Source organism: Hyla sarda, chromosome 8 (assembly GCF_029499605.1).
Source record: "Hyla sarda isolate aHylSar1 chromosome 8, aHylSar1.hap1, whole genome shotgun sequence".
NCBI lineage: Eukaryota > Metazoa > Chordata > Amphibia > Anura > Hylidae > Hyla > Hyla sarda.
The window spans coordinates 193,752,876-193,771,969 of record NC_079196.1 but is presented as its reverse complement, the minus strand read 5'-3'; positions in this window follow the sequence as shown (position 1 = coordinate 193,771,969).

The window sequence follows — 19,094 nt, the reverse complement described above, 5'->3', positions numbered from 1 at the left end:
TTACTATCAGGAGGGTTCATTTGCCTCATATGGGGTAGGAGGAGACCCCCTTTAAGATCAAAGATTGGAGGACAAGACTCCCTTAAGACCACTGGAGTCTGGAGGAGGCGCTGTTAAAGAGGTTATCAAGACAGCTGAAAAGGTATGACCTTCCTTCGCTTCCCAGCCACTGGAGAGAGGGAAAAGTTTATGCCATTTTAGCTCCTTTGATAACCCCTTTAACATAAAGAGGCAAATGAGGCGCCTATAACATCAGGAGGATTCATTTGCCTCATAAGGGGTAGGAGGAGACCCCCTTTAAGATCAAAGACTGGAGGACAAGACTCCCTTAAGACCACTGGAGTCTGGAGGAGGCGCTGTTAAAGAGGTTATCAAGACAGCTGAAAAAGTATGACCTTACCTCGCTTCCCAGCAGCTCACTTCTGCTTTGGTCTTGACTCATCCTGATACCTTCTGGTATGAAAATGGAAGGCCGAGATGGGGGAGCAGGTAGCATGTTGCAGTCGTCACATGCAGGCGAAATCAGTGGCGGCAAATGTATGCAACATCGGAGGCCTGGTTTCACCCACATGTGGTGACCACAACACATTACCTGACCCCTTATTTCAGCCACCCCCTTTATTCCAGGTGAGAAGGTATAGGGATGAGATGAGAGCTATGTGGAAAAGAACCACTGGAGGTAGGGGAAAGTTTATGCCATTTTAGCTCCTCTGATAACCCCTTTAACATATAGAGGCAAATGAGGCGCATTTAACATCAGGAGGATTCATTTGCCTCATAAGGGGTAGGAGGAGACCCCCTTTAAGATCAAAGACTGGAGGACAAGACTCCCTTAAGACCACTGGAGTCTGGAGGAGGCGCTGTTAAAGAGGTTATCAAGAAATCTGAAAAGGTATGACCTTACCTTGCTTTCCCAGCAGCTCACTTCTGGATTGGTCTCGACTCGTCCTGATACCTTCTGGTATGAAAATGGAGGGCCGAGATGGGGGAGCAGGTAGCATGTTGCAGTCGTCACATGCAGGCGAAATCAGTGGCGGCAAATGTATGCAACATCGGAGGCCTGGTTTCACCCACATGTGGTGACCATAACACATTACCTGACCCCTTTTGTCAGCCACCCCCTTTATTCCAGGTGAGAAGGTATCGGGATGAGATGAGAGCTAACTGGAAAAGAGCTGGAGGGAGGGGAAAGTTTATGCCATTTTAGCTCCTTTGATAACCCCTTTAACATATAGAGGCAAATGAGGCGCCTTTTACATCAGGAGGATTCATTTGCCTCATAAGGGGTAGGAGGAGACCCCCTTTAAGATCAAAGATTGGAGGACAAGACTCCCTTAAGACCACTGGAGTCTGGAGGAGGCGCTGTTAAAGAGGTTATCAAGACAGCTGAAAAGGTATGACCTTCCTTCGCTTCCCAGCCACTGGAGAGAGGGAAAAGTTTATGCCATTTTAGCTCCTCTGATAACCCCTTTAACAGAGGCAAATGAGGCGCCTTTAACATCAGGAGGATTCTTTTGCCTCATAAGGGGTAGGAGGAGACCCCCTTTAAGATCAAAGACTGGAGGACAAGACTCCCTTAAGACCACCGGAGTCTGGAGGAGGCGCTGTTAAAGAGGTTATCAAGACAGCTGAAAAAGTATGACCTTACCTCGCTTCCCAGCAGCTCACTTCTGCTTTGGTCTTGACTCATCCTGATACCTTCTGGTATGAAAATGGAGGGCCGAGATGCAGGAGCAGGTAGCATGTTGCAGTCGTCACATGCAGGCGAAATCAGTGGCAGCAAATGTACGCAACATCGTATGTACATTGTCTACCACATGGAGGCCTGGTTTCACCCACATGTGGTGACCACAACACATTACCTGACCCCTTATTTCAGCCACCCCCTTTATTCCAGGTGAGAAGGTATCGGGATGAGATGAGAGCTATGTGGAAAAGAGCCACTGGAGGTAGGGGAAAGTTTATGCCATTTTAGCTCCTCTGATAACCCCTTTAACATATAGAGGCAAATGAGGCGCCTTTTACATCAGGAGGATTCATTTGCCTCATAAGGGGTAGGAGGAGACCCCCTTTAAGATCAAATACTGGAGGACAAGACTCCCTTAAGACCAGTGGAGTCTGGAGGAGGCGCTGTTAAAGCGGTTATCAAGACAGCAGAAAAGGTATGACCTTCCTTCGCTTCCCAGCCACTGGAGAGAGGGAAAGGTTATGCCATTTTAGCTCCTCTGATAACCCCTTTAACAGAGGCAAATGAGGCGCCTTTAACATCAGGAGGATTCATTTGCCTCATAAGGGGTAGGAGGAGACCCCCTTTAAGATCAAAGATTGGAGGACAAGACTCCCTTAAGACCACTGGAGTCTGGAGGAGGCGCTGTTAAAGAGGTTATCAAGACAGCTGAAAAGGTATGACCTTCCTTCGCTTCCCAGCCACTGGAGAGAGGGAAAAGTTTATGCCATTTTAGCTCCTCTGATAACCCCTTTAACAGAGGCAAATGAGGCGCCTTTAACATCAGGAGGATTAATTTGCCTCATAAGGGGTAGGAGGAGACCCCCTTTAAGATCAAAGACTGGAGGACAAGACTCCCTTAAGACCACCGGAGTCTGGAGGAGGCGCTGTTAAAGAGGTTATCAAGAAAGCTGAAAAAATATGACCTTACCTCGCTTCCCAGCAGCTCACTTCTGCTTTGGTCTTGACTCATCCTGATACCTTCTGGTATGAAAATGGAGGGCCGAGATGCAGGAGCAGGTAGCATGTTGCAGTCGTCACATGCAGGCGAAATCAGTGGCAGCAAATGTACGCAACATCGTATGTACATTGTCTACCACATGGAGGCCTGGTTTCACCCACATGTGGTGACCACAACACATTACCTGACCCCTTATTTCAGCCACCCCCTTTATTCCAGGTGAAAAGGTATCGGGATGAGATATGAGCTATGTGGAAAAGAGCCACTGGAGAGAGGGAAAAGTTTATGCCATTTTAGCTCCTCTGATAACCCCTTTAACATATAGAGGCAAATGAGGCGCCTTTTACATCAGGAGGATTCATTTGCCTCATAAGGGGTAGGAGGAGACCCCCTTTAAGATCAAATACTGGAGGACAAGACTCCCTTAAGACCAGTGGAGTCTGGAGGAGGCGCTGTTAAAGCGGTTATCAAGACAGCTGAAAAGGTATGACCTTCCTTCGCTTCCCAGCCACTGGAGAGAGGGAAAGGTTATGCCATTTTAGCTCCTCTGATAACCCCTTTAACAGAGGCAAATGAGGCGCCTTTTACATCAGGAGGATTCATTTGCCTCATAAAGGGTAGGAGGAGACCCCCTTTAAGATCAAAGATTGGAGGACAAGGTTCCCTTAAGACCACTGGAGTCTGGAGGAGGTGCTGTTAAAGAGGTTATCAAGACAGCTGAAAAGGTATGACCTTCCTTCGCTTCCCAGCCACTGGAGAGAGGGAAAAGTTTATGCCATTTTAGCTCCTCTGATAACCCCTTTAACAGAGGCAAATGAGGCGCCTTTAACATCAGGAGGATTAATTTGCCTCATAAGGGGTAGGAGGAGACCCCCTTTAAGATCAAAGACTGGAGGACAAGACTCCCTTAAGACCACCGGAGTCTGGAGGAGGCGCTGTTAAAGAGGTTATCAAGAAAGCTGAAAAAGTATGACCTTACCTCGCTTCCCAGCAGCTCACTTCTGCTTTGGTCTTGACTCATCCTGATACCTTCTGGTATGAAAATGGAGGGCCGAGATGCAGGAGCAGGTAGCATGTTGCAGTCGTCACATGCAGGCGAAATCAGTGGCAGCAAATGTACGCAACATCGTATGTACATTGTCTACCACATGGAGGCCTGGTTTCACCCACATGTGGTGACCACAACACATTACCTGACCCCTTATTTCAGCCACCCCCTTTATTCCAGGTGAGAAGGTATCGGGATGAGATGAGAGCTATGTGGAAAAGAGCCACTGGAGGTAGGGGAAAGTTTATGCCATTTTAGCTCCTCTGATAACCCCTTTAACATATAGAGGCAAATGAGGCGCCTTTTACATCAGGAGGATTCATTTGCCTCATAAGGGGTAGGAGGAGACCCCCTTTAAGATCAAATACTGGAGGACAAGACTCCCTTAAGACCAGTGGAGTCTGGAGGAGGCGCTGTTAAAGCGGTTATCAAGACAGCTGAAAAGGTATGACCTTCCTTCGCTTCCCAGCCACTGGAGAGAGGGAAAAGTTTATGCCATTTTAGCTCCTCTGATAACCCCTTTAACAGAGGCAAATGAGGCGCCTTTAACATCAGGAGGATTCATTTGCCTCATAAGGGGTAGGAGGAGACCCCCTTTAAGATCAAAGATTGGAGGACAAGACTCCCTTAAGACCACTGGAGTCTGGAGGAGGCGCTGTTCAAGAGGTTATCAAGACAGCTGAAAAGGTATGACCTTCCTTCGCTTCCCAGCCACTGGAGAGAGGGAAAAGTTTATGCCATTTTAGCTCCTCTGATAACCCCTTTAACAGAGGCAAATGAGGCGCCTTTAACATCAGGAGGATTAATTTGCCTCATAAGGGGTAGGAGGAGACCCCCTTTAAGATCAAAGACTGGAGGACAAGACTCCCTTAAGACCTTTGGAGTCTGGAGGAGGCGCTATTAAAGAGGTTATCAAGACAGCTGAATAGGTATGACCTTCCTTTGCTTCCTAGCCACTGGAGAGAGGGAAAAGTATATGCCTTTTTAGCTTCTCTGATAACCCCCTTAACATATAGAGGCAAATGAGGCACCTTTTACATCAGGAGGATTCATTTACCTCATAAGGGGTAGGAGGAGACCCCCTTTAAGATCAAAAACTGGAGGACAAGACTCCCTTAAGACCACCGGAGTCTGGAGGAGGCGCTGTTAAAGAGGTTATCAAGACAGCTGAAAAAGTATGACCTTACCTTGCTTCCTAGCAGCTCACTTCTGCTTTGGTCTTGACTCATCCTGATACCTTCTGGTATGAAAATGGAGGGCCGAGATGCAGGAGCAGGTAGCATGTTGCAGTCGTCACATGCAGGCGAAATCAGTGGCAGCAAATGTACGCAACATCGTATGTACATTGTCTACCACATGGAGGCCTGGTTTCACCCACATGTGGTGACCACAACACATTACCTGACCCCTTATTTCAGCCACCCCCTTTATTCCAGGTGAGAAGGTATCGGGATGAGATGAGAGCTATGTGGAAAAGAGCCACTGGAGGTAGGGGAAAGTTTATGCCATTTTAGCTCCTCTGATAACCCCTTTAACATATAGAGGCAAATGAGGCGCCTTTTACATCAGGAGGATTCATTTGCCTCATAAGGGGTAGGAGGAGACCCCCTTTAAGATCAAAGACTGGAGGACAAGACTCCCTTAAGACCTTTGGAGTCTGGAGGGGGCGCTATTAAAGAGGTTATCAAGACAGCTGAAAAGGTATGACCTTCCTTCGCTTCCCAGCCACTGGAGAGAGGGAAAAGTTTATGCCATTTTAGCTCCTTTGATAACCCCTTTTACAGAGGCAAATGAGGCGCCTTTAACATCAGGAGGATTCATTTTCCTCATAAGGGGTAGGAGGAGACCCCCTTTAAGATCAAAAACTGGAGGACAAGACTCCCTTAAGACCACTGGAGTCTGGAGGAGGCGCTGTTAAAGAGGTTATCAAGACAGCTGAAAAAGTATGACCTTACCTCGCTTTCCAGCAGCTCACTTCTGCTTTGGTCTTGACTCATCCTGATACCTTCTGGTATGAAAATGGAGGGCCGAGATGTGGGAGCAGGTAGCATGTTGCAGTCGTCACATGCAGGCGGAATCAGTGGCAGCAAATGTACGCAACATCGTATGTACATTGTGTACCACATGGAGGCCTGGTTTCACCCACATGTGGTGACCACAACACATTACCTGACCCCTTATTTCAGCCACCCCCTTTATTCCAGGTGAGAAGGTATAGGGAGGAGATGAGAGCTATGTGGAAAAGAGCCACTGGAGGTAGGGGAAAGTTTATGCCATTTTAGCTCCTCTGATAACCCCTTTAACATATAGAGGCAAATGAGGCGCCTTTTACATCAGGAGGATTCATTTGCCTCATAAGGGGTAGGAGGAGACCCCCATTAAGATCAAATACTGGAGGACAAGACTCCCTTAAGACCAGTGGAGTCTGGAGGAGGCGCTGTTAAAGCGGTTATCAAGACAGCTGAAAAGGTATGACCTTCCTTCGCTTTCCAGCCACTGGAGAGAGGGAAAAGTTTATGCCATTTTAGCTCCTCTGATAACCCCATTTACAGAGGCAAATGAAGCGCCTTTAACATCAGGAGGATTCATTTGCCTCATAAGGGGTAGGAGGAGACCCCCTTTAAGATCAAATACTGGAGAACAAGACTCCCTTAAGACCAGTGGAGTCTGGAGGAGGCGCTGTTAAAGCGGTTATCAAGACAGCTGAATAGGTATGACCTTCCTTTGCTTCCTAGCCACTGGAGAGAGGGAAAAGTTTATGCCTTTTTAGCTCCTCTGATAACCCCCTTAACATATAGAGGCAAATGAGGCGCCTTTTACATCAGGAGGATTCATTTGCCTCATAAGGGGTAGGAGGAGACCCCCTTTAAGATCAAAAACTGGAGGACAAGACTCCCTTAAGACCACTGGAGTCTGGAAGAGGCGCTGCTAAAGAGGTTATCAAGACAGCTGAAAGGGTATGACCTTACCTTGCTTTCCCAGCAGCTCACTTCTGGATTGGTCTCGACCCGTCCTGATACCTTTTGGTATGAAAATGGAGGGCCGAGATGGGGGAGCAGGTAGCATGTTGCAGTCGTCACATGCAGGCGAAATCAGTGGCAGCAAATGTATGCAACATCGTATGTACATTGTCTACCACATGGAGGCCTGGTTTCACCCACATGTGGTGACCACAACACATTACTTAACCCCTTATGTCAGCCACCCCCTTTATTCCATTTGAGAAGGTATCGGGATGAGATGAGAGCTAACTGGAAAAGAGCCACTTGAGGGAGGGTAAAGTTTATGCCATTTTAGCTCCTTTGATAACCCCCTTTACAGAGGCAAATGAGGCGCCTTTTACATCAGGAGGATTCATTTGCCTAATAAGGGGTAGGAGGAGACCCCCTTTAAGATCAAATACTGGAGGACAAGACTCCCTTAAGACCAGTGAAGTCTGGAGGAGGCGCTGTTAAAGAGATTATCAAGACAGCTGAAAAAGTATGACCTTACCTCGCTTTCCAGCAGCTCACTTCTGCTTTGGTCTTGACTCATCCTGATACCTTCTGGTATGAAAATGGAGGGCCGAGATGAGGGAGCAGGTAGCATGTTGCAGTCGTCACATGCAGGCGGAATCAGTGGCAGCAAATGTACGCAACATCGTATGTACATTGTCTACCACATGGAGGCCTGGTTTCACCCACATGTGGTGACCACAACACATTACCTGACCCCTTATTAAAGCCACCCCCTTTATTCCAGGTGAGAAGGTATAGGGAGGAGATGAGAGCTATGTGGAAAAGAGCCACTGGAGGTAGGGGAAAGTTTATGCCATTTTAGCTCCTCTGATAACCCCTTTAACATATGGAGGCAAATGAGGCGCCTTTTACAACAGGAGGATTCATTTGCCTCATAAGGGGTAGGAGGAGACCCCCTTTAAGATCAAATACTGGAGGACAAGACTCCCTTAAGACCAGTGGAGTCTGGAGGAGGCGCTGTTAAAGCGGTTATCAAGACAGCTGAAAAGGTATGACCTTCCTTCACTTCCCAGCCACTGAAGAGAGGGAAAAGTTTATGCCATTTTAGCTCCTCTGATAACCCCTTTAACATATAGAGGCAAATGATGCGCCTATAATATCAGGAGGATTCATTTGCCTCATAAGGGGTAGGAGGAGACCCCCTTTAAGATCAAAGACTGGAGGACAAGACTCCCTTAAGACCACTGGAGTCTGGAGGAGGCGCTGTTAAAGAGGTTATCAAGACAGCTGAAAAAGTATGACCTTACCTCGCTTCCCAGCAGCTCACTTCTGGTTTGGTCTTGACTCATCCTGATACCTTTTGGTATGAAAATGGAGGGCCGAGATGGGGGAGCAGGTAGCATGTTGCAGTCGTCACATGCAGGCGAAATCAGTGGCAGCAAATGTACGCAACATTGTATGTACATTGTCTACCACATGGAGGCCTGGTTTCACCCACATTTGGTGACCACAACACATTACCTGACCCCTTATTTCAGCCACCTCCTTTATTCCAGGTGAGAAGGTATCGGGATGAGATGAGAGCTAACTGGAAAAGAGCCACTGGAGGGAGGGGAAAGTTTATGCCATTTTACCTCCTCTGATATCCCCTTTAACATATAGAGGCACATGAGGCGCCTTTTACATCAGGAGGATTCATTTGCCTCATAAGGGGTAGGAGGAGACCCCCTTTAAGATCAAATACTGGAGGACAAGACTCCCTTAAGACCAGTGGAGTCTGGAGGAGGCGCTGTTAAAGGGGTTATCAAGACAGCTGAAAAGGTATGACCTTCCTTCGCTTCCCAGCCACTGGAGAGAGGGAAAAGTTTATGCCATTTTAGCTCCTCTGATAACCCATTTTACAGAGGCAAATGAGGCGCCTTTAACATCAGGAGGATTAATTTGCCTCATAAGGGGTAGGAGGAGACCCCCTTTAAGATCAAATACTGGAGGACAATACTCCCTTAAGACCACTGGAGTCTGGAGGAGGCGCTGCTAAGGAGGTTATCAAGACAGCTGAAAAGGTATGACCTTCCTTTGCTTCCTAGCCACTGGAGAGAGGAAAAAGTTTATGCCTTTTTAGCTCCTCTGATACCCCCCTTAACATATAGAGGCAAATGAGGCGCCTTTTACATCAGGAGGATTCATTTGCCTCATAAGGGGTAGGAGGAGACCCCCTTTAAGATCAAAAACTGGAGGACAAGACTTCCTTAAGACCACTGGAGTCTGGAAGAGGCGCTGTTAAAGAGGTTATCAAGACAGCTGAAAGGGTATGACCTTACCTTGCTTTCCCAGCAGCTCACTTCTGGATTGGTCTCGACTTTTCCTGATACCTTTTGGTATGAAAATGGAGGGCCGAGATGGGGGAGCAGGTAGCATGTTGCAGTCGTCACATGCAGGCGAAATCAGTGGCAGCAAATGTATGAAACATCGTATGTACATTGTCTACCACATGGAGGCCTGGTTTCACCCACATGTGGTGACCACAACACATTACCTGACCCCTTATGTCAGCCACCCCCTTTATTCCATTTGAGAAGGTATCGGGATGAGATGAGAGCTAACTGGAAAAGAGCCACTGGAGGGAGGGGAAAGTTTATGCCATTTTACCTCCTCTGATAACCCCTTTAACATATAGAGGCACATGAGGCGCCTTTTACATCAGGAGGATTCATTTGCCTCATAAGGGATAGGAGGAGACCCCCTTTAAGATAAAAGACTGGAGGACAAGACTCCCTTAAGACCACTGGAGTCTAGAGGATGTGCTGTTAAAGCGGTTATCAAGACAGCTGAAAAGGTATGGCCTTCCTTCGCTTCCCAGCCACTGGAGAGAGGGAAAAGTTTATGCCATTTTAGCTCCTCTGATAACCCCTTTTGCAGAGGCAAATGAGGCGCCTTTAACATCTGGAGGATTCATTTGCCTCATAAGGGGTAGGAGGAGACCCCCTTTAAGATCAAATACTGGAGGGCAAGACTCCCTTAAGACCAGTGGAGTCTGGAGGAGGCGCTGTTAAAGAGGTTATCAAGACAGCTGAAAAGGTATGACATTACCTTGCTTCCCAGCAGCTCACTTCTGGTTTGGTCTCGACTCTTCCTGATGCCTAGTGTTGAGCGGCATAGGCCATATTCGAATTCGCGAATATTCGCGAATATATGGGCGAATATTCGTCATGTATTCGCGAATATTCGCATATTCGTAGTATTCTCGCTTTTTTTTTCGCAACGCGAAAAATTCGTGTATGCGAAAATTTACATATGCGAAAATTAGCATATGCAAAAAATATTGCAAGCAAAAATTCGAATATGCGAAAATTAGCATATGCAAATGTTTGCATATGCGAAAATCCGCACGCCAGTCTCACACAGTAGTATTAGAGTCTTCTTTACACCACACGAGCTGGAAGCAGAGAGGGATGATCACTGTGATGTGTACTGTGAAAAAATAAAAATAAAAAAAAACGAATATTCGTAATTACGAATATATAGCGCTATATTCGCGAAATTCGCGAATTCGCGAATATGCGATATTCGCGAATCATATTCGAATTGCGAATATTCGCGAGCAACACTACTGATGCCTTCTGGTATGAAAATGGAGGGCCGAGATGGGGGAGCAGGTAGCATGTTGCAGTCTTCATATGCAGGCGAAATCAGTGGCAGCAAATGTATGCAACATCCTATACACATTGTCTACCACATGGAGGCCTGGTTTCACCCACATGTGGTGACCACAACACATTACCTGACCCCTTATGTCAGGCACCCCCTTTATTCCATTTGAGAAGGTATCGGGATGAGATGAGAGCTAACTGGAAAAGAGCCACTGGAGGGAGGGTGAAGTTTATGCCATTTTACCTCCTCTGATAACCCCTTTAACATTCAGAGACAAATGAGGCGCCTTTTACATCAGGAGGATTCATTTGCCTCATAAGGGATAGGAGGAGACCCCCTTTAAGATCAAAGACTGGAGGACAAGACTCCCTTAAGACCACTGGAGTCTGGAGGAGGTGCTGTTTAAGTGGTTATCAAGACAGCTGAAAAGGTATGACCTTACCTTACTTCCCAGCAGCTCACTTCTGGTTTGGTCTCGACTCGTCCTGATACCTTCTGGTATGAAAATGGAGGGCCGAGATGGGGGAGCAGGTAGCATGTTGCAGTCGTCACATGCAGGCGAAATCAGTGGCAGCAAATGTATGCAACATCGTATGTACATTGTCTACCACATGGAGGCCTGGTTTCACCCACATGTGGTTACCACAACACATTACCTGTCCCCTTATTTCAGCTACCCCCTTTATTCCAGGTGAGAAGGTATCGGGTTGAGATGAGAGCTAACTGGAAAAGAGCCACTGGAGGGAGGGGAAAGTTAATGCCATTTCAGCTCCTCTGATAACCCCTTTAAAATATAGAGGCAAATGAGGCGCCTTTTACATCAGGAGGATTCATTTGCCTCATAAGGGGTAGGAGGAGACCCCCTTTAACCTGTTCAGTACCCCGGGCGTACTGGTACATTCCGACACCCTGGGTACATGTACATCCGTGCGAATTTAGGTCCCTGCCGCGCAGCGGCACCCAGCGCAAATGCCCAGGGGGGTCATCAGATCCCCCCAATGTTGGCGATCGGCGCAAATCGCAAGTGAATTCACACTTGCGATTTGCGTCTATTCCGGTGATGTGGGTCACAGGTGACCCGCTGACCCGGAAATACATGGCGATCGGGGGTGTTGGATACACCCCCTATCAGCCACTGTATCTATGGGAAGGTGGCGATTTCTTCACCCCCAGGAACGCTGCTATTGCCAATAGCAGCCGGCAGGGGAGGGGTTAACGGCATCCTCTTGCAGCTCCCATGGCTGGCTTAGTTCAGTCAGCAGTCAGAGCTGCTGGAGGAAGCTAGGGACCTCTCCTCTGCATGATCGGAACCCCCTCAGGACTGAAGATCCCCCTTAGAGCAGATCTTATACCCTATCCCCCTAAGAGCAGATCTTATCCCCTATCCCCTATCCAAAGGATAGGGGATAAGATGCCTGATCGCGGGAGTCCCACAGCTGGGGACGCCCGTGAGCATGCACGCGGCACCCCGTTTGTAATCAGCCCCCCGTATTCGCTACGGGTTTGATTACGGTCGACCGCAGGGCCAGCGGCGTGTGACGTCCGCAGCTCCCCCCCCCATATAACTGTGTGTGATTTTTAATCACACACTGTTATATATCGTATTTATCGGGGTATACCACTCATCGGCCTATTACACGCACCCCCTTTTTTCCAAGGAGGTTTTGGTAAAAAAGTTTTTTTACCAAAATATCCTTGGAAAAATGAGGGTGTGTGTGTTTTTCAGGTGTACCACGATAAACTGTTTCTGGTGGCTTCTGCAGTTCAATGATTTAAAGCAAGCGCTTTAAATCTTTTACGTGCAGTGGCTTCTGTGGGGCCAGAGTGCCGCTGCTCTAGTCCCCGGTTTTATAGTTAAATATCCCCCCGCTCCCTGATTCCCTCCCAGTCCCCGGTTTTATAGTTACATGTGCCCTGGGGACTGCGGTCCTTCATGCTCCGGCGGCCTCCTGATCTGTCACTGCGCCGTGCACTGACTGACGTCGTGTTGAGGACGTCACTCGTCATTACGCAGCGCACAGTGACAGATCAGGAGGCCACCGGAGCATGAAGGACCGCAGTCCCCAGGGCACATGTAACTATAAAACCAGGGACGGGGAGGGAATTGGGCCGTGGCGGCGGCGGGATATTTAACTATAAAACGGGGGACGGGGAGGGAATTGGGCCGTGGCGGCGGCGGGATATTTAACTATAAAACCAGGGACGGGGAGGGAATTGTGCAGTGGCGGTGGCGGGACATATAACTATAAAACTGGGGACGGGGAGGGAATTGGGCCGTGGCGGCGGCGGGACATATAACTATAAAACCGGGGACTGGGATGGAATCTGGCGGTGGCAATGGGACTCTGGCCAGGCAGAAGCTGCTGCAGTTCAATGATTTAAAGTGCCCGCTTTAAATCATTGAACTGCAGCAGCTTTTGCGGGATCACAAACAGTATATCGGCGTATAACACGCAGATAGACTTTAGGCTAAAATTTTTAGCAGCGGAGGCATGCGCTTTTCTTGCCTCCGACTCCGAATCTGTCAGTGAGGACGATGAAGATCCTACATTTCTACTTCTGTGGGGCCAGAGTGCCACTGCTCTAGTCCCCGGTTTTATAGTTAAATACCCCCCCCCCCCCCCGCTGCCTGATTCCCTCCCCGTCCCGGTTTTATAGTTAAATATCCCGCCGCTGCCACTGCCCAATTCCCTCCCCGTCCCCAGTTTTATAGTTACATGTGCCCTGGGGACTGCGGTCCTTCATGCTCCGGCGGCCTCCTGAACTGTCACTGCGCCGTGCACTGACTGACGAGTGACGTTGTGTTGAGGACGTCACTCGTCATTACGCAGCGCACAGTGACAGATCAGGAGGCCACCGGAGCATGAAGGACCGCAGTCCCCAGGGCACATGTAACTATAAAACCAGGGACGGGGAGGGAATTGGGCCGTGGTGGCGGCGGCGGGATATTTAACTATAAAACCGGGGACTGGGAGGGAATTGGGCCGTGGTGGCGGCGGGATATTTAACTATAAAACCAGGGACGGGGAGGGAATTGGGCAGTGGCGGCGGCGGGACATATAACAATAAAACCGGGGACGGGGAGGGAATTGGGCCGTGGCGGCGGCGGGATATTTAACTATAAAACCAGGGACGGGGAGGGAATTGGGCAGTGGCGGCGGCGGGACATATAACTATAAAACCGGGGACTGGGAGGGAATCTGGCGGTGGCAGTGGGACTCTGGCCAGGCAGAAGCTGCTGCAGTTCAATGATTTAAAGTGCCCGCTTTAAATCATTGAACTGCAGCAGCTTTTGCGGGATCACAAACAGTATATCGGCGTATAACACGCAGATAGACTTTAGGCTAAAAATTTTTGCAGCGGAGGCATGCGCTTTTCTTGCCTCCGACTCCGAATCTGTCAGTGAGGACGATGAAGATCCTACATTCCTGTGTTCTTCATCGTCCTCCTCATCATCTAGTACTGATGAGGAGTCACCTGTGCGGCAGAGACGCCGCCAGGTGAGGCCACGCAACCCCCATTGTAGTGGCCCTGTGGCCTGCACTAGTGCGAGTGGTGATGCCGCTTGTACTAGGAGTCCGAACCGCTAGACAAGTTTACCAGAGCCCCCTTCTGGTGAACCTTTCTGGAGACCCCCAGAGGGTTATCTGCCACGGATTCTGGAGTTTGTTGGCTACTCCGGAATCCGGATTGACAATTCTGGATTCACAGAAATTTGACTATTTCAGTTATTTTTTCAGTGACAGTTTTGTCAATCTAATGGTGGAGCAGACAAATCTGTACGCCAGGCAGTTCATTGCCCACCACCCTGATTCTTTTTTGGCCAGGTCCAATGAATGGTACTCCATTGATGCAGCAGAAATGATGACATTTTGGGGCCTCTTGCTGCATATGGGCCTGGTCAAAAGCCAAGTGTCAGGCAGTACTGGAGCGGGGACATCCTATACAAGACCCAGCTTTACAGTATTGCCCTGACACTGAAGCGGTTCGAGGCCATTCGGAAATGCCTCCATTATGCACATAATGAGGCATGTCCACCCCGAAGTGATCCCACCTATGACCGGCTTTACAAAGTGAGACCGCTCATCGATCACTTTGGGGCCAAATTTTTGGAGGCCTACGTACCACTCAGGGACCTCTCGGTAGATGAGTCTCTTATCAGTTTTAAGGGGAGACTCATCTTCCGCCAGTATATTCCCTCGAAGCGGGCGCGGTATGACGTGAAGCTATATAAACTTTGTGAGAGTACCTCCGGGTACACTTACAAGTTTAGGGTGTATGAGGGACGAGATTCCCGTATTGAACCCCCAGATTGTTTACCCACTCTGAGTGTTAGCGGTAAAATCGTTTTGGACCTTGTGTACCCATTGTTGGATAAGGGTTACCACGTGTACGTGGAAAACTTTTATACCAGCATCCCTCTCTTCACAACCCTTCCACCAGATCCACGTCCGCTTGTGGGACCGTGCGGAAGAACCAGAGAGGCCTCCCTTTAAATTTGATCCAGACACCTATGTCCAAGGGTATGTCCCGTGCCCTTGCCCATGAAAACCTGTTGCTGGTCAGGTATAAGGATAAGAGGGATGTCCTTATGCTGACTACTATTCATGGCAACAGCAGCTCACCTGTCCCTGTGCGAGGTACCACAACACCGGTCCTCAAGCCCGATTGTATTCTGGACTACAATCGGTATATGGGGGGAGTTGATCTTTCTGATCAAGTCCTCAAGCCATACATGGCCATGCGGAAAACACGGGTATGGTACAAAAAAGTTGCGGTCTACATGGTACAGGTTGCCATGTACAATGCTTTTGTACTGTCCCAGTACGCTGTCAACACAGGGACATACCTTCAATTCCAAGAAGAAGCCCTAAAGGTCCTTATCTTTGGTGACCGGGAAAGAGCAGGCTGGACTTCCCAAGGAACTGAAGTATTAGGTGCCAGGATCGTCCCAGGCCAACACTTTCCAGGTGAAGTCCCCCACACTGGAAAGAAGGGACGAACCCTGAAAAAAATGCAGAATGTGTCACAAGAGGGGGATTCGGAAGGACACCACCACTCAATGTGACACTTGCCCCCATCATCCGGGCCTCTGAATTAAAAACTGCTTCAGTGAGTATCACACTTCCATACGGTACTAAATTTTCCCTCTTCATTTTAATTTCCCATAATTTGACCCCAATGTACCAAGTCCAGAGTACATTGCAAATTTCAACCCCATAAAACCACTAAAATGCCCAAAAAACTCTTTATAAAAAAAAAACTGATAAGACCTCTGGGGGTATTTCTTCCAAAAATGGGTCACTGAGTCACTATCATCGGGGACTTTTTATGTTGCCTCAAATGTTCAGCGCTCTCTCTCTCCACCTGAGCGGGGTGCGCATTAATGCAACAGGTTAGGGACGGCCACACACATCACATTCCCAGAATGATGATTCAGAGCATAGGGTTTGGGGTGGGCATATTTTTTTGTTTTGGCTATGCTCTGGTTCATCATTCTGGGAACATAATTTATAATTTTATGTCCCACTGTACCACACTTTAGTTACATAGTGTACCCCAGTTATTTACCACATGTAATGCCCCTTGAGGGGGGTCCCACTGTTCCTCCTCCATAGGAGAAATACAAAGCTCAAGGACCCTGACTGATCTCCGGCACCTCTGAGACCAGTGTGCAAGCTGTTTACGGCCAAATATGAGGTATGTCCTTACTCCAAAGAAATGTATTTGCAAATTTACAGTAACATTTTCTCCTGTTACCACTTGTGAAAATGAAAAATTTGGGGTAACCCCAGCATTTTTGTGTAAAAAAATAAAATTTTTCCTTTTAACATGCCACTTAATGAACATTTATCAAACACCTGAGGGGTGTTAAGGCTCACTGTACCCCTTGTTACGTTCTTTGAGGGGTGTAGTTTCCAAAATGGTATGCCATGTGTTTTTTTTTTTTTTTTGCTGTTCTGGCACCATAGGGGCTTCCTAAATGCGACATGCCCCCCCCCCCCCCATTTCAGCAAAATTTGCAAATGTGACTCCTCTGGTGCATTGTAGTGCACCAGCAGAGCACTTGACATCCACTCATGGGGTATTTCCATACTCAGAAGAGATGGGGTTACAAATTTTGGGGGGCATTTTGTCCTATTATCCCTTGTAAAAATTTAAAATTTGAGAGAGAACCAGCATTTTAGTGAAAAAAAAAATCATTTACACATCCAACTTTAACGAAAAGTCGTCAAACACCTGTGGTGTGTTAAGGCTCACTGGACCCCTTGTTATGTGCCTTGAGGGGTGTAGTTTCCAAAATAGTATGCCATGTGGGGTTTTATTTGCTGTCCTGGCGCCATAGGGGCTTCCTAAATGGGACATGCCCCTCAAAAACCATTTCAGCAAAATTTGCTTTTCAAAAGCCAAATGTGACTCCTTCTCTTCTGAGCATTGTAGTGTGCCAGAAGAGCACTTGACATCCACACATGGGGTATTTCCATACTCAGAAGAGATGAGGTTACAAATTTTGGGGGGCATTTTGTCCTATTATCCCTTGTAAAAAAAAAAAATTAATTTGAGGGAAAACCAGCATTTTAATGAAAAAAAATCATTTGCACATCCAACTTTAACCTCTTAAGGACCAATGACGTCCTGGGACGTCATGGCACCCTGGGCCTTAAGGACCAATGACGTCCCAGGACGTCATGGCGTTTTCCGCTCCCTGCCGCTCGCCAGGCAGAGATCGGAACCGGATGCCTGCTGAAATCCTTCAGAAAGCATCCAGGGCAAACGCCGAGGGGGGCCATGTAGGCCCCCCATGTCGGCGATCGCCGCAAATCGCAAGGGAAATTGCCCTTGCGATCTGTGGCGATACCGGGCTGATCGGGTCTCTGGGACCCGACCGCCCGGTAATTTTGCATGATCCCGGCAGCCAGGACCATGGTAAAGTATAGGAGCAAGGTGTCAAGCCTGCCACCTCCTCCGATCCCCTGCGATTCTTTGGTTAGTTAACCGACCAATCGCAGGGGGGGGGGGGCAGTTACTTCCTCCCGCCCTGCCCGGCCCCTGGAAGTCCGGAGAGTACGGAAGGAAGACCGGAGGACGCAGCGGGGGACGGGGGAGTGCTGGGGACCGGCCCCGGTACTTACCTCGTCCCTGAAGACCCGGATCCCGGCGATAAAGACGGCGGCGGCGGCAACAGGTGAGTGGATCTTCAGCCGCGGTCGGCCCCTTTACAGCAATGCACGTCGCCGTAAAGCGACATGCATTGCTGTATTGGGACCCTGTATACTACAACTCCCAGCATGCCCAGACAGCCCTTGGCGTCTGGGCATGCTGGGAGTTGTAGTTTTGCAACATCTGGAGGCCCACAGTTTGGAGACCACTGTGCCCTTCCAGATGTTGCAAAACTACACATCCTCAGCATGCCCTTACTGTCCAGGCATGCTGGGAGTTGTAGTTCTGTAACATCTGGCCCTTCAGATGTTGCAGAACTACAACTCCCAGCATTCCTGGACAGTTTTGGCATACTGGGAGTTGTAGTTTTGCAACATCTGGAAGGGCACAGATTGGGAACCACTGTATTAGTGGTCTGCAAACTGTAGTCCTCCAGATGTTGCAAAACTACAACTCCAAGCATGCTGGGAGTTGTAGTTCGGCAACATCTGGCTCTAAAAATGTTGCCGAACTACTACTTCCAGCATGCCTGAGAATGCTGGGAGTTGTAGTTTTGCAACAACAGGAGGCACACTGGTTGGGAAACATTGTCTGTTTCCTAACTCAGTGTTTCCCAACCCGTGTGCCTCCAGCTGTTGCAAAACTATAACTACCAGCATGCACTGATAGACTGTGCATGCTGGGAGTTGTAGTTTTGCAACAGCTGGAGGTTCCCCCCCCCCCCGTGAATGTACAGGATACATTCACATGGGCAGGGGGCTTACAGTGAGTATAAAACCCCACATGGGATACCATTTTGGAAACTACACCCCTCAAGGCGTGTAACAAGGAGTCCAGTGAGCCTTAACACCCCGCAGGTGTTTGACGACTTTTCGTTAAAATTGGACGTGTAAATGAAAAAAAAATTTCCACTAAAGTGCAGTTTTTTCCCCAACTTTACCAATTTTACAAAGGGTAATGGGAGAAAATGGCCCCCAAAATTTGTAACCCCATCTCTTCTGAGTATGGAAATACCATGTTAGGATGTAAAATGCTCTGCGGGCGAACTACAATGCTGAGAAGAGAAGGAGCGCCATTGAGATTTTGGAAAGAGAATTCATTTAGAATGGTAGTCAGGGGCCATGCGCGTTTACAAAGCCCCCCGTGGTGCCAGAACAGTGGACCCCCCACATATGACACCATTTTGGAAACTACACCCCTCACAGAATTTAATAAGGGGTGCAGTGAGTATTTACACCCCACTGGCGTTTGACAGATCATAAATGCTCACTGCACCCCTTAATAGATTACATGAGGGGTGTAGTTTCCAAAATGGGGTCACATGTGGGGGGGCGGGTCCATTGTTCTGGCACTATGGGGGCTTTGTAAACACAGGTGGCCTTCAATTCCGGACAAATTTTCTCTTCAAAATCCCAATGGCGCTCTAAGCATTGTAGAGCGCCAGCAGAGCACTTTACATCCACATATGGGGTATTTTCTTACTCAAAAGAAATGGAGTTACAAATTTTGGGGAGGCTTTTTTCCTATTTTCCCTTGTGAAAATGAAAAATTTAGGGTAACACCAGCATTTTAGTGAAATTTTTTTTTCCG